At 38.8% G+C, this 14,793-nt stretch overlaps 1 protein-coding gene across 16 annotated transcripts in view; it reads right to left on the bottom strand.

Moving 5' to 3' along the window:
* MYT1L (myelin transcription factor 1 like) overlaps nt 1-14,793 on the bottom strand; it is a 367,019-nt gene that overhangs the window by 241,867 nt on the left and 110,359 nt on the right. For all 16 annotated transcript variants that reach the window (XM_060752740.2, XM_060752741.2, XM_067468161.1 and 13 more), the window contains one exon: nt 3,461-3,564. The gene's annotated coding sequence lies outside the window, so the exon portion shown is untranslated. The remainder of the gene's footprint in view (nt 1-3,460; nt 3,565-14,793) is intronic.

Here is a 14,793-nt window from a genome sequence, read left to right as displayed (position 1 = left end):
TCACACTAAAACCTTTATGTTGACAAGTATATTGCTGCTGCTGTTGTCGTTATAATCTATTTTATGCTATATTCTAATGAGGGAATTAATTGTTCTTGACTATTTCACCATCTTTTCATCTACCAGTATAATAGAAAAGGTTTCTTTTTTTCTTTTACTTGTATTTGGGTCGAACAAGTAGAGTATAACATAATCACATTTCCTCATGAGGAAGTTTAGAAGATAACATAGGTGATGTATACTATAAATGTATTTTAACAAAAAAGTGAGAAAAAATCATATGTAATCACCCTCGTCCCCTACTTGTATTAATCCCTTTTCCACTGTTTTTGCCCTCCCCTCTCTCCCGTTCACCCCCTTCCTCTGGGAACAGTCGTATATTTCCTTTATCGTTCATTCTGTCCGGTTAAATTCCTTATATTTTCTGTTGCCCTTTACTTTGGCTCTCAGTTCTTCCCATTTCCCTTCTCATTTCCCCGTGGGGTATCCATTGGTACATTTATTTTTTCTATCCATTATGTAATTTTGAAGCAAATAGACTCTTAAACATTTGTAACATTTTCGTAAATCCTGTTTTTTATGTCTTTTCACAACAGGACGCTCCTGACACGACAAAAAAATGTCCTTTCCATCCCACGGTGACCGTAGCTTGTGTCGCAGCTAATATATATTTAGTTGTCTTGGCCCAATCTTTATTGCTGCTTTTCCCTTCTAGTTTCAGGGTAAAAACTATTTCTTGTTGAACCCGTTTTTTTGTCCTAATAATTCCTCCATTTCCCCCTTTATTTTTTATAGAATTATTGAACTTTGGAGCAGTCCTACCATATATGGATAAATGTTCCAGTTTCACATGCATGCCAACAGACTTCAGATGTATTTTCATAATATGAGCTGTTTGTTGGAGGAAGGGGTTCTTTACCATTTCGTCAGTATTTTCAATTGTAGTTTTTGATCTTTAAATGTTTAAGTTTTTTGATTGAGTGTATCCACAATTCTGTGTCCTTCTGATTACTGTTGATTTCCTCTTTCCATACTTCTAACAGGCTGGATTTCAAATTGTATTGGTTATCTATTATTTTGTTGTATAAGAATCCCATAATTCCTTTTTCTTTATCAGTTTTTGATTGTAATATTTAATCTAAATCTGTCTCGATACCTTCCTTTTTCTTCCACTCTGTAATCTTTTGCAACATTCCATGCCATAACAACCAATTGCTTGACCCACATTTGTCTCTTAACTCTTCCCAGTCTTTGGCTGTTGTGTCCACCCCTTTCTTGGTAATGTCATTTTTGTTTAAACTTATTATCACCTCTCCATATGTCTGTTTTTATTATCTAATATTCTTATTGGGAGTCTGCCTCTTTTGTTCCCTGGGAATTTATTTTAACATTTTTTCCAGCATTCTAATGTTGAAGATAGCGGGCTTTCTTTTATTTTCTGTATTTCTTGATTGTTCATCCCTTATTTTAGACACAAACAATGGTCCCACCCATTTATTGAGTTCTCTGTTCTTACCCATCTATAACCTAGTTGGCATTGCCCCCCCCCCCCCCGCAATGTGCGATGGGAAGTTGCTGCTAACTGTGAGAGAAATAAGGTTGAACATTGGGAAAACCATCCACTGCATGGCTTTCAGGCTCCTTCCAAATCAAGGAAATGTTTTATGAGGACCACCACTCCTCTTAATGTTCCCCCAGCAAAATAAGGAAGCAAAATCAGGCAATCCTGACTGGATGCTCCCCTCCCCCCCCCCCCATGAGGGTCTACCTCTAGGGGAAAACAAAGATTGAGCAACTTGAAAGTCCCTGAATAGATTTAGAAGTAGAGTAGAAGATCAAAAGACAATCTGGCAAAATGGCACTACCTAGAAGAATCCTCCACCTTGTGCAACTGTGGAGCAGAACAAACAACCCCATATCTCTATGTTTGCACAATGCCCTGCCTAATGCACAAAGAATTGTTCAAAGCCACAGACAATGCAGTTGCTTTTGCCTGTTTTTGGTCTAAAATTATTTAGCCATTTGTACTCCTTCTATTTTATCAGTTTTATACTTATTTATGCAATGTTTTTGACACAAAATAAATAAACCCATCTTTTTGCATCATCAAACTCCAATTCTAGTAGTTTCACTAGTTGGTATACTTCAGAATAACTTTCTAGGTTGAGGGCTTGAACTACTCATTGGTTCACCACTACAGTTCAGTATTATTTAAAAAAATAAAATCTAAGTTGCATTTTAAAATATATGGCTTTTACAAATATCAGTATTTCAATTCCTACATTTTTATAAAAAGAAAAGAAAAAATAATGCTTGTGGATGCCTGTTAGCTTTCATCTCAAGATACCTCAATCCAGTGAGTTCATACTTCGATAACTAGTAGTATCCTTAACCACTTGAGTGAAAGCAATACCCCTGAAACATAGAAATATGCACATTCAGACCTTTAATTTTTTGATCGGGAATCCCACCTATGTAGAAGCATCAGTTTCACAATATACAGAGAATACAACAGCAGAGACAAGAGATTGACTAGGCTCCATGATTTAGCACTTGGGCACACTTTTAATGAGATACTCTTAAAATATCCTTTTCTGGGTTTAACTGAAGATCAACTGACATATAGAAAGGATGAAGAATTGAAGAATCGAAGAATTCTGCTTACAATATAAAATCTACTCTGAACCTGACAGATTAAAAGCATTTCTATTTTCTGTGTAGGTTTAAATACTCTTATTAATGCATTTAGGAATAGCTGAAACAATAAATGTGAAGGTGTGTAATCTTCACTCTACCCCATCTTTTAATCTCTCATTAGTCTAATTACAAATTGTCTATTGCATTGCAACACAAGGAAAGGGCTTATGCGCTATTGACTTCAGTATTTTTCTTTTAAAGCAGTACTACACATTAGATGCACCATAAACATGAAATCTTCTGGATTCAGTTGTGCAATATCCGCATACACTTCTGTTCCTAGTTCCTAAAGTAATTAGTTCATCTGTTGCCATATTGAAATTGTACAGATTTGACTGTGGGTTGACATTTCTGACAACAATAGTTAATAAGAAACTTCACTAATAGCTGAGAAAATTGGAAAACATACCTAACTTTGTTGCCACACTTATTTTGTTCTACCCACAATCCATATATAAAGATATATGGTTGAATTATTAGCAACCCTCATTTTGTACTCATGAAAAATTGTTTTATTATTTCCTATATGGGAAATGATCATTTTTTATGTTTGGATAATGGCACCAGCAACCAATACATGCTGATTTCTGATTTAGCAACATTTAGATCTTTATAGCATTAATTGTCCTCTCAAATACACAAAATATAACAAATAATGTATAGCATATCAGCCAAATAATACCATGGTAGTTAGCAGGAAAAAGCAACAGGAAAAACATCAGAAAAATATTATTGTCAATAATCTACAGATATTTCAAATTACCTGAAATTGTTTAGCAGGTTAATTGTTCTTTGGTCCAGACTCTGCCTTCCAAGCCTACCAAATCCACTGAGTTGGATTCACCAATTTTCCTTCAAATTCATTTTCTAAAAAACAAGATGAATGTGTTACATTAATTTCTACATAAAAAGACAAAAAGTTGGGATGAGATTTTGTGATGTCTTATCATAAATTAATATGCCATTAAATACACTGGGTTGGATTCAAAGAATCATAAGCAAAATGTAAATACCTGCCTTCTTGTGTGTTAGCACTAATAAAATAATTCATAACATGTTACAACTCTATAGAGGTGCTCACACTCCTCCTTCTGCATGTGTTAAGAACAATTTTGGATTTCATTATTTGTGCTTATCTAGCGTCAGGTCATAAATATCAACTTCCTCAATGAAAGATAGCCACTGTAACCTTACATTTGCAGATGCAATATCGAGAAATACCATACTTGGATAAAGGAAAATGTTTGAAGACATATCAATGTTACAGGCCAGTACAGTCTGAATAGCTTGTACCATGAATCCTGCCAGTTTCAATAAGCTGTTCCATTATATTTAGATGGGAAGCAATCTTAAGTTATTCTTCCTATATAGTAGGGAGTATAGAATTTAAATATTTTTACAAATTATGATAGAATTGATATTCCCAGTCTGTAGCAGAGCATTTTTCAAATGTGAAAGAAAGGTTTAAAAAGACCTTGCAGAACACTGTTCATATTTTGTTTGGCACATCTGCTTGGTTAAGCTTACCCAAGGCAAGTACATGATCAAGTTAACAAAAAGTCCTATCATCACATGGATATGCCTTCAAGGTATACACTGACTTATGGTAACACCGTTAATTTCAGAGGGTTTTCTTAGGCAATGAATCCTGAGAGGTAGTTTTACTTGTTCCCTCCTCTGAAATACGGCCTACAACTATAATTTCATTGGCACCTTCCCATCCAAATACTAACCAGAGATGACCCTGCTTCCAAGTTAGGTTAGGATCTGGTGCCTTATGGGTATTTTGCTTGCCTAGACAACCATGACTAGGTAGTTTATCCTGGGATGCAGCCATAACAACCCACCAACAATTTTCCTCCATTGAAGGACACTGCAAGTGGCATGATCTGCCTTTAACCCTCTCAGCTTGCTATAGGTACAATCACTCTTTAGCCTTCAAGAAAAAGTCAACTGATTCTCCACACCACAGGAGAGTGGGGAGGATATCACTATGAACATCTTGAATGGAAGTAAATTCCCCATTAGCTATTAATAAACTATTGCATAGTTGAGCTGAGCAAGGCCTTCCCAAAGTTGTTGCTTTGCAACTTCCATCAGCTCTTGCTAGGGCTGTTCATTTATAAACTGTAATTTGTGGTCCAACAACATGCAGATGGCTACACTTTGCCCCACACCCCACAGCAATCTTTCAATTTCCCTTACTTTAAGGAAACCATCACAGTTTGATTTGAGCAATGGTATGAAGTCAGATTGTGGTGAATGAATTAGAACCAGACATCCTGAGGAGTGAGGTTGAATGGGCCTTAAGAAGCATTGCTAACAACAAGGCAGCAGGAGACAACGAGATCCCAGCTGAACTGTTTAAAATCTTAAAAGATGATGCTGTCAAGGTGATGCATGCCATATGCCAGCAAATATGGAAAACACAAGAATGGCCATCAGACTGGAAAAAATCAACTTATATCCCCATACCAAAAAAGGGAAATGTGAAAGACTGCTCAAGCTTCTGTACAGTGGCCCTTATTTCTCATGCCAGTAAGGTAATGCTCAAGATCCTGCAAGGAAGACTCCAGCAATACATGGAGCGAGAGTTGCCAGATGTTCAAGCTGGGTTTAGAAAAGGCAGAGGAACGAGAGACCAGATTGCCAATATCCACTGGATAATGGTGAAAGGCAGGGAGTTTCAGAAAAACATCTACTTCTGCTTCATTGACTATTCTAAAGCCTTTCACTGTGTGGATCATAATAAATTGTTCTTGGTGGGATGGGCATCCCAAGCCACCTTGTCTCTCTCCTGAGGAATCTGTACAAGGACCAAGTAGCAACAGTAAGAACTGACCATGGAATAACAGACTGGTTCAAGATTGGGAAAGGCGTACGGCAAGTCTGCATACTCTCACCCAACCTTTTTAACTTGTATGCAGAACACATCATGCGATGTGCGGGGCTTGATGAATGCAAGGCTGGGGTGAAAATTGCTGGAAGAAACATTAACAACCTCAGATATGCAGATGACACCACTCTGATGGCCGAAAGCGAGGAGGAGCTGAGGAGCCTTCTAATCAAGGTGAAAGAAGAAAGCGCAAAAGCCGGGTTGCAGCTAAACATCAAAAAAACCAAGATTATGGCAACAAGAATGATTGACAACTGGGAAATAGAGGGAGAAAATGTGGAAGCTGTGACAGACTTTGTATTTCTAGGCGCAAAGATTACTGCAGACGCAGACTGTGGCCAGGAAATCAGAAGACGCTTACTTCTTGGGAGGAGAGCAATGTCCAGTCTCGATAAAATAGTAAAGAGTAGAGACATCAGACTGGCAACAAAGATCTGCCTAGTCAAAGCCATGGTATTCCCTGTAGTAACCTACGGATGTGAGAGCTGGACCTTAGGGAAGGCTGAGCGAAGGAAGATCGATGCTTTTGAACTGTGGTGTTGGAGGAAAGTGCTGAGAGTGCCTTGGACTGCGAGAAGATCCAACCAGTCCATCCTCCAGGAAATAAAGCCCGACTGCTCATTGGAGGGAAGGATACTAGAGACAAAGTTGAAGTACTTTGACCACATCATGAGGAGACAGGAAAGCCTAGAGAAGACATTTATGCTGGGGAAAGTGGAAGGCAAAAGGAAGAGGGGCCGACCAAGGGCAAGATGGATGGATGGCATCCTTGAAGTGACTGGACTGACCTTGAAGGAGCTGGGGGTGGTGACGGTCAACAGGGAGCTCTGGCATGGGCTGGTCCATGAGGTCACGAAGAGTCGGAGGCAACTGAACGAATGAACAACAACAACAAATGAAGTCAGATTAAGCATCATTTGGGATATCACCACAATATTTGTTTGTTTGTTTGTTTGTTTGTTTTTGAATGCATGTTCAAGACACATCCAATTTTTATCAATACAATCTCCAAGAGAAGAAAACTTCTTCCATTATTGAACCACTTATTGAGAAGTCTCAGTAAGTTTCTGAAGAAATCTAATGTTCCTCTGAATACAGTTGGAAAAGAAATAATTGTCTGTATAAAATTTACCTACTATATAGCTATGACATTAATTTGATGCTGTTACTCCATCTTTGGGATAAATGCCATCAGTAATTAACTATTTCATGCTAAATGGTAAGCTATAATGAAATTCTGCTGAAGATTACAGATAACACAGTAATATTAAAAATCCCAAACATCTGGGCTAAGGGCTTGGATAATGTTGTTAAAACTAGAGCAGGTGATCCATTAAAAGCTTTGGTTTTTAGTATGGTGCTCCAAATTCAAATATACTAATTAAAACAGAGTACATAGCAATAAGAGAAGACATGTTAATGGGGCTGCAGTGGAGTATGTCAGGAAGCTGAAGAGACCCTTAGGGGCTCACCCGGCTGTTTATTTCAGCTAAATTCAGGAGCATTACCATAAATCCTCTAAAAACCTGTACTGGGTGTGTATGTTACTTTGTAAAAGAAACAATCTAAATGTGTAAGACCTAGGACTTAAGATGAAGATAGTTTCCCTGTTTAGAAGCCTATACTTCACAATATCATAAGATAAAAAACATTGAACATTTAAGAACACAGTACAAGTGTGATTTATAAGATTTCTAAAATAAGTAGGCAGATAAATATATAAGGATAGACATAAGTACATAAACAAAAACTCCAGTTGGGAAATGTTCTCCATCTTGACAAACACAAAGTGGGTTATCATGGAAAAATTGAAGTGCATTTACACTGTAAAATTCACTTTGACACCACTTTAACTGCCATGGCTCAATGCTATGGAATCATGGGAATTGTAGCACTCTTTGGAAGAGAAGGTTAAAGACTTGATAGCACCACAACTCCCAAGATTCCATAGAATTGAGCCATGTCAATTAAAATAGTATCAAGATGCATTAATGCTAGAGTAGAGATGCCACTCATAGTGACACGCCTATTATTTCACTTCTTGTCTTCACATTCCTGTGTCGCAGTAATGGGATAGATCTCTCAACAACTCCCAGATCTTCAGGTCTCACTTGAAGTTATGTATGTATTGCATAGAATTTGCACTTTGTGACACTAAACTAAGAAGCTGAATCTTTTTTATCTTTCAGTGTATACTATAGACATTCTAGGACCAGGAATGAAATGTATTCATTGCCACATATTCATCTAATTTAAACAACCACGGATCAGCAGCTTTTAGGCAAACAGTGACCCTGTTGAGGCTCAGCAGCAGGATGCAGGGGAATCCTCACAGGATGTGGGGGGGGGGGTGATGTTTTTTTCACTGAGTCTGTGTGTGAGCAGGCTGAAACACACAGGCCTTAAATCAGAGAGATCAGAGAGAAGGACCGGCAGTTACAGAGGATGTTTGGGATTCTGTTTTTCATCGGAATCAACCTTCAACGGATGAGGAGTTGACCTGTAATATCAGATTGGGCTTGCTCATGGATGGAGTGAAGGATCGATTAATTAGATGGCCAGAAAGACTCACTGAGAAGTCCTTGTAACTTTGTGAGAGGACCTCCAGACCCAGGTGTCAAAGAGATGACCTCATGGCGTCTTGGCAGGGCCTGAGTTTTGCCTTAAAAAGGCTACTGTTTTCATGTTTATGGATTTATGCCTATGATCTTGATTTCCTGAATTCCATGTACCTTGCCTTTATGGACTACTGAACTTTGTATATATGGACTTTTGCTATTTTATAGAACTTTTCTTCTGCTTCTTGGGGATTGCCTTTTTCCTTTTTGTATATGCTTTTGCAAATAAACTGCTGGAGTTAGATACTACTGGATCTAGTGTGGTGGTGGGTGAAAAAGGGTGACCTCAATGCTAGAGTACAACAGATCCCTTGCCTTTCTCACACAAAACTGTCACTAACTTGTTAGATCATGATAGGTTAAATATCAGTGGTTTTATCGGCATGTTAGATATGACAGTGCTTCACACAATGTTAATTATATATAAACTCACATGTGCAAAACAGTAAATTTGCCACGGAAACTCTGTAAAACTGCTGGATGTCCTTCTTTTCTACAAACATGTTTACACAATAAATGCATGTTTATCACAGAAAACTTTTGACTGAGTGTTAGCTTTGTGCTATGAATTAATTTCCCTTTACTGTGGTTCTTCTGCTTCAGCACCAAGGCTAGTGACTGTAACCATAGCAGTGCAAAGACAATCCCCCAATGAGATGCATTATTCATTACTACTGACAACTCAAGCAGAAAGCAGACGACTCAACTTTGACTTCTGCAGCAAAATCTAACACATGACTTTTTTCTCCCTTGCTCCCACTGAGCGATGTGTTTCCAAAGAGTCTTTTTCCTTTAAATTTAAGGCAAAATATTCCTTTTCCTGTAGCAAAGAAAAAAATTCTGAAGAGATCAATGCCACAGATTTAACTTGGTGAAATCTACATTTACAAATGAAATGTAACAAGTTATCTCTTAGTTTCAGTTCTCTTTCAGCACCCACCCTGTCCATCTTTCGCAAAGTTAAAAACATGGATGTTCCACTGTGCTTTTGATTAGACGATTCCCTAGAAATTCCATTTCCCCAGTTATGACCCAAACTTCAGTCCCTGCACTTTACTACTGTCCCCTGCCCAGAGTTATGGTGTTCCATCTCATATTGCCCTTATCCTCAATTTTGTCATCTGGCACTTGCACTTTATCTATCAGTCCTGCCCTCAACTGATTTGTACTGGCTCTCCTGCCAAGCCAGAACTGTTTCGCTATTTCAGGTACTGGTTGTCTGTTTGATGGTTGTTTTTATACTGTGTTATGCTGTTGTTTGTTTTATTTTGTTTCTGTTGCTCTTTTATGCATTTTAATGAGTTATATTTTAACTATGTTTGCCTGGGCTTGTCCTCATGTAAGCTGCCCCAAGTCCCTTCGGGGAGATGTAGGCAGGGTACAAAAATAAAGTTGTCGTTATTGTTGTTGTTGTTATTGGGAGCCCCCAGTGATGCAGTGGGTTCATGCGCTGAGCTGCAGAACTTGCTGACCAAAAGGTCGCAGGTTTGAATCTGGGGAGCAGCGTGAGTTCCCGCTGTTAGCCCCAGCTTCTGCCAACCTAGAAGTTTGAAAAAATGTAAATGTGAGTAGATCAATAGGTACTGCTCTAATGGAAAGGTAATGGCGCTCCATGCAGTCATGCCGGCCACATGACTTTGGAGGTATCTATGGACAATGCCAGCTCTTTGGCTTAGAAATGGAGATAAGCACCAACCCCCAGAGTCAGACATGACTGGACTTAATGTCTGGGGAAAACCTTTACCTTTACCATTATTATTATTTATTTATTTATTTATTTATTTATTTATTTGCCAGATGAAAGGATGCATTGCTAACCCATGCTAGAGCTATACAGAACTAAAAGTCTAAGTATGAAACTAACATTACTCTCATGTCAAAAGGGGTGGTGATATTTCTCTTTTGTAGCAAAAACAACAGAAGAGTCCTAAAGTATTTATTATAGCATGGGGCATGATCCTCAAAAACCATGACTATATAAATATTTTACCCTTTAACAAGTACCAGAGACTCTTTGTTATATTTATTTTGGATAAAGATTCTTGTACTAGAATTACACTTATATAAAGGATCTACCAATGCATTTTCTAGTTAGTATCCAAAGCTCCTAGCACACTGATGTGTGAACATTTTGATGTTTGCCCAGAAATGTTGAAATGGCATACAAGATGCATAACACACACAACCACCAATCTCTGGATCAGTAGGAGAATAGAACAGAGCACATATTCAGTAGTCAAGATTACACATTTCTTCATTTCCTCTACCAAAGCTCATGAGCAACCTGCATGCAACAGGCTGGCACATTCTGGTTTTCAAGAATTGTTTCATACCTACAATTGAGGTATTTTGGAATACTATCATCTTACGAATTGTAAATAATGCCCCCAGGTTTCAGTCCCTAACCTTGAATAGTTTTTCTTCTCAGATGGCTGGGACATTTTATTTTCACCAGCTACTCCAATTTTTGGCAATAAAATACCCTTTTCAACCCACTAAATATAATATTTTGGAAGAGAAACATCCCATGCTATTTTTTAAATAAACCATGCTGCCAGGATGCAGAAATGAGATACTTGCCCTTTCTATATTGCCATATAAAATCCAGATTATCTACTTTACTCTGGATTATACAGCAGCATAGATGCATATCATCCAATTCAAAGCAGATAATGTGAATTATCTGATTTGATAATCTGGATCATATGGCAGTGTAGAAAGGGCCACTGTGTTTGACTACAGGTTGGAAACACTGATAGAGTCTTTCTCTATATCAGGTGGGAAAGAAAAGTTTGTGAATCTTTACAATTCTTCTTTAATTTTTACTGATTTTGTTTTCTGAATCTACATCCAATGCGCTCTTGGTATCTGTTGATGCTCAAATCCCATAATATACAAGAATATAGTTAAATGGTGCCTCTTATATAAAATTGCAAAATCAAAGTTTGCCTCTAGGATTAAAAAACTATTTTCAAGCCCTGGATTCTTGAATTCATGGGTACAGAATATGTGGGCAATGAGTATCAACTGTATATTCTTTGAGTTGCATTGAACCCCACTACACTTTTTTACTGTACACCTAGGTACCTTCGTAAAAGGTTTGCCATACTCCCACTCACCATTTAATCCTCTCTCAGCTTCTCCCTCCCCACTCCATTTTGCTTTCGATTTACCTTCCGCCTAAGTGGGTTATATGCTTTGAGAAAATAAGTAAGATTAGAGTTATTATGTTGGAGCCAAAAGATTCAACTTCCTATGTTTACTCAGAACTAGGTCCTTGAATTGAAATGTTCTCCCAGCTAAGTGGATGTATTCATTTATAAGAAAACCACTTCAATACCACAAAATCAGTACAACTGGGTGTGAAGAGGCTTTAGGACTTGGTCACAGAAGACCTGCCAGGCCAAGTAGATATTTGGTATTTTGCTCACTTGTCATCAAGCATGTATTCAACGGTTCCTGAACTATTTGCTAGGAATTTTTCATGTCATGTGAAAGTGAGACACAATAAAATAAATGAGAACAAACATTAACTTTGTGGATCTTGGTTAAATTATTTAAACAAACTAATATTAATGCAAGGTGCATGCAGATAATATTGAGTTTGTTAATTATCTTATTGTTCAAAGTGAAAACACAATGGCCTAAACTTGGTATATCCGACCCTTGCACACCAAATATGTGCCTTATCACTGATCTTTGCAAACTTGGAATTCTTTCTTCGGATATGAGTGTTTCCTAGCTCAAACAAGCATGAAATACCTCGATGGACTTCAATAATACTCCTTTTTCTGTCATTACACCATCAAGCTGTATTTCTGGCATTGCAGAGGGATTGGCTGGTGCCTCCTGAAAGAGCCCATGTGTTTTCTCAATTTTCAGTGAGAGGCCAAGCTTTTTGTATGTTTCTGCAAAGGTGTTTAGTGTGGCTTGTAGGTCTTCTACTGAATGAACACAGTCCACATTATCATCAGCATATTGGTGTTCTAAAACAGAAGTTGTTGTGACCTTACTTTTGACTTTCAGCCTGCTGAGGTTAAAGAGCTTGCCATCTGTCTGATAGATGATTTCAACATGGTAGGAAGCTTCCCATCAACAAGGTGCAGTATAATAGCAATGAAGATGGAGAACAAGGTTGGGGCAAAAACACATCCCTGTTTGGCACCTGATTCCATCTTAAATACTATAGGTTACTTTGGGAGCCACTGCTGTCCAAAACTGTTGCCATCATGTCATCATGGAAGAGCTGCAGGATGTCAGGGCATATGACTTTTTGGAGTATCATCCAGACAGCACTGCAATTCACGGTATTGAATGACTTTACAAGGTCAATGAATGCCATGTACAGAGGTTGATTTTGCTACCTGCATTTTTCCTGGAGCTGCTGTGCAGTGAAGATCATGTCCATTGTTCCTCTGGAGGGGTGGAAGCCATTCTGGGATTCTGGGAGGGTATCTTCCGAGAGAGGTAGACGGCAGTTTGCAGGGATTCTTGCGAGGATTTTCCCAGTGGAGGTTAGAAGGGAGATACTTCGATAGTTTCCACAAGCTGGTCTTTCCTCTTTTTTGAAAACAGTGAAGATGGTAGCATCTTTGAAGTCTACTGGGATTTTCTCAGTCGCCACACTTTTTCAATGAGCTGGTGGAGTTGTTGTGTCAGCTCAGGTCCGCCCTCTTTAAAGGTTTCAGAAGAGATCCCATCAGGTCTGCTGGCTTTGTTGTTTTTTAGTTGGCTGATGGCTATGCTGACTTTCTCCAAACTAGGCAATGCTGCAAGCTCATCCCTGGTTTGTTGTTGCAGGATTTGGGAGAGAACCTCTTCAGCCACATTGGAGCTGCAGTTAAGGAGCTTGTGGTAGTGCTCTTTCCAATGTAGTGTGATTGATTTTTTGTCCTTTAAAAGTTTGGTTCCATCTGATGAGAGTAGAGACTGTATGCCATGATTTCTTTGATCCATAGATGACCTTTATGGAATTAAAGAATCCCCATGAATCATGGACATCTGCAGTGTTGGATTTCTTGAGCCTTTTTTTCCCCCACCAGATGTTCTTGAGTGCTGTGTTTCTTTTTTGGACCTCAACTTTTGCACTGGCATAGATCTTTTTCTTAGCAGCGCAGTTGGTGTCTCCCTGCCACATTTGGAAGACTTTTCTTTTCTTATCAATTAGCTGTTGGTCTCGGTATCATTTTCATTGAACCAGTCTTGATGTTTCTTAGTTTGGTATTCAATTGTTTCTTCACAGGCTGTGATGATGAGTTCTTCAGTTTAGTCCAATGTTTCTCAACATTTTCAGGGTGTTCCATTGGTAGATGATCCTTGAGTGTTGTTTGGAGGGCTCTTGAAGGGCTTGGGTGTTCATTTTATGCCTTTTCTTTCTTCCTTGGAGTCTACATTTGGGGGCCATCTTCAATGACCATTGTGGATCAGATTAACTTGTGGTCTGTTCAGCAGTCATCTGAAGAAGGTGTAGCTTCCTTTTCCTTCCTTCAGCTGACCTTCTCCTGTTCTCTGGGCCTCCTGAAGTGCTGCTATGTTGATGTTAAAGCATCCCAGCTCCCTTGCAATAATAGCAGTCCTGCATTCAGGGTGTTCACTGTATGTGTTGTCCAACAGTGTCCGTACATTCCATGTCCCAAAGTTATTATTTTCTTTTTTGGCCACAAGGTGGTGACCTCTCTGGATGCAGACTATGTTTGGGGCACCTTTTCCAGCCCCTCCCCATATGGGGTGAGCAGAGTGGATCCTAGAAAGGGCTCCTCTGTTATGGATACAGCTGCCTGACTACTCAACTGCCTCGGACCTTGACATAGAATGACTGAATCCATATCCACCTCCCATATGGCAGTCTGTGACTAGGGGCTTCCATATTTCACAGTCCTGCCCCCGTTGCCACTCACTGATCGCCATGGGATTTTGTTGGTTTTGTTTTATTTTTCTTGGAAGACGCCTGTGCTTGAGGTTTTCTTTATGTGTGGAGGTCAATGCACACCCAATCCACACACAGTCTTCACAGAATGAGGTGAACATCCATAGTTAACACAATGATGGTGGCTTCTTGTCTGCTGCAATCTTCTTCTGCCTTCACAGCCATTGCAATATGTATCATGTTGTCATCCACCTGCTCTGCCATCGAGGTCTTCATTTTATACAGAAATTAGTGGTAGAAAGGATTTCCAGCTGAAACCTTGCTCAGACTGGTTGAGGAATGTCTTTCATAATTTTCTCCTTTAACCTAAAAGGCCAGAGTGGTGACCACAGCATTCTGATAAATGATGCAACATTTAGCAGATTAACCAGTTAAACACCCATAAGATATAGCATAATTGAGTCTAACTAGTGCAAAACTGCAGGGTTATATGATATTTCAATTTAACCATGATATTTAAAAAATTACATTGTTAGCTCACATGTTCAGTGACAAAACCTCTGTGATACCACTGTCTGCAAAATAAGAGCTGAAGGAAACTAAGTTATGGGCTAATGAAGAAGACACATGGTAAACACCATGCTCACAAAAAGTACTGACCTGTGGCCATTCACGCTATTCTAATTAACCTTGGCCCCATTAGTCCCCCACAATCA

This window comes from Anolis sagrei, chromosome 1 (genome assembly GCF_037176765.1).
Source record: "Anolis sagrei isolate rAnoSag1 chromosome 1, rAnoSag1.mat, whole genome shotgun sequence".
NCBI lineage: Eukaryota > Metazoa > Chordata > Lepidosauria > Squamata > Dactyloidae > Anolis > Anolis sagrei.
Note: the sequence above shows the minus strand (reverse complement) of the source record. Positions and strands in the feature narration are given on the sequence as shown.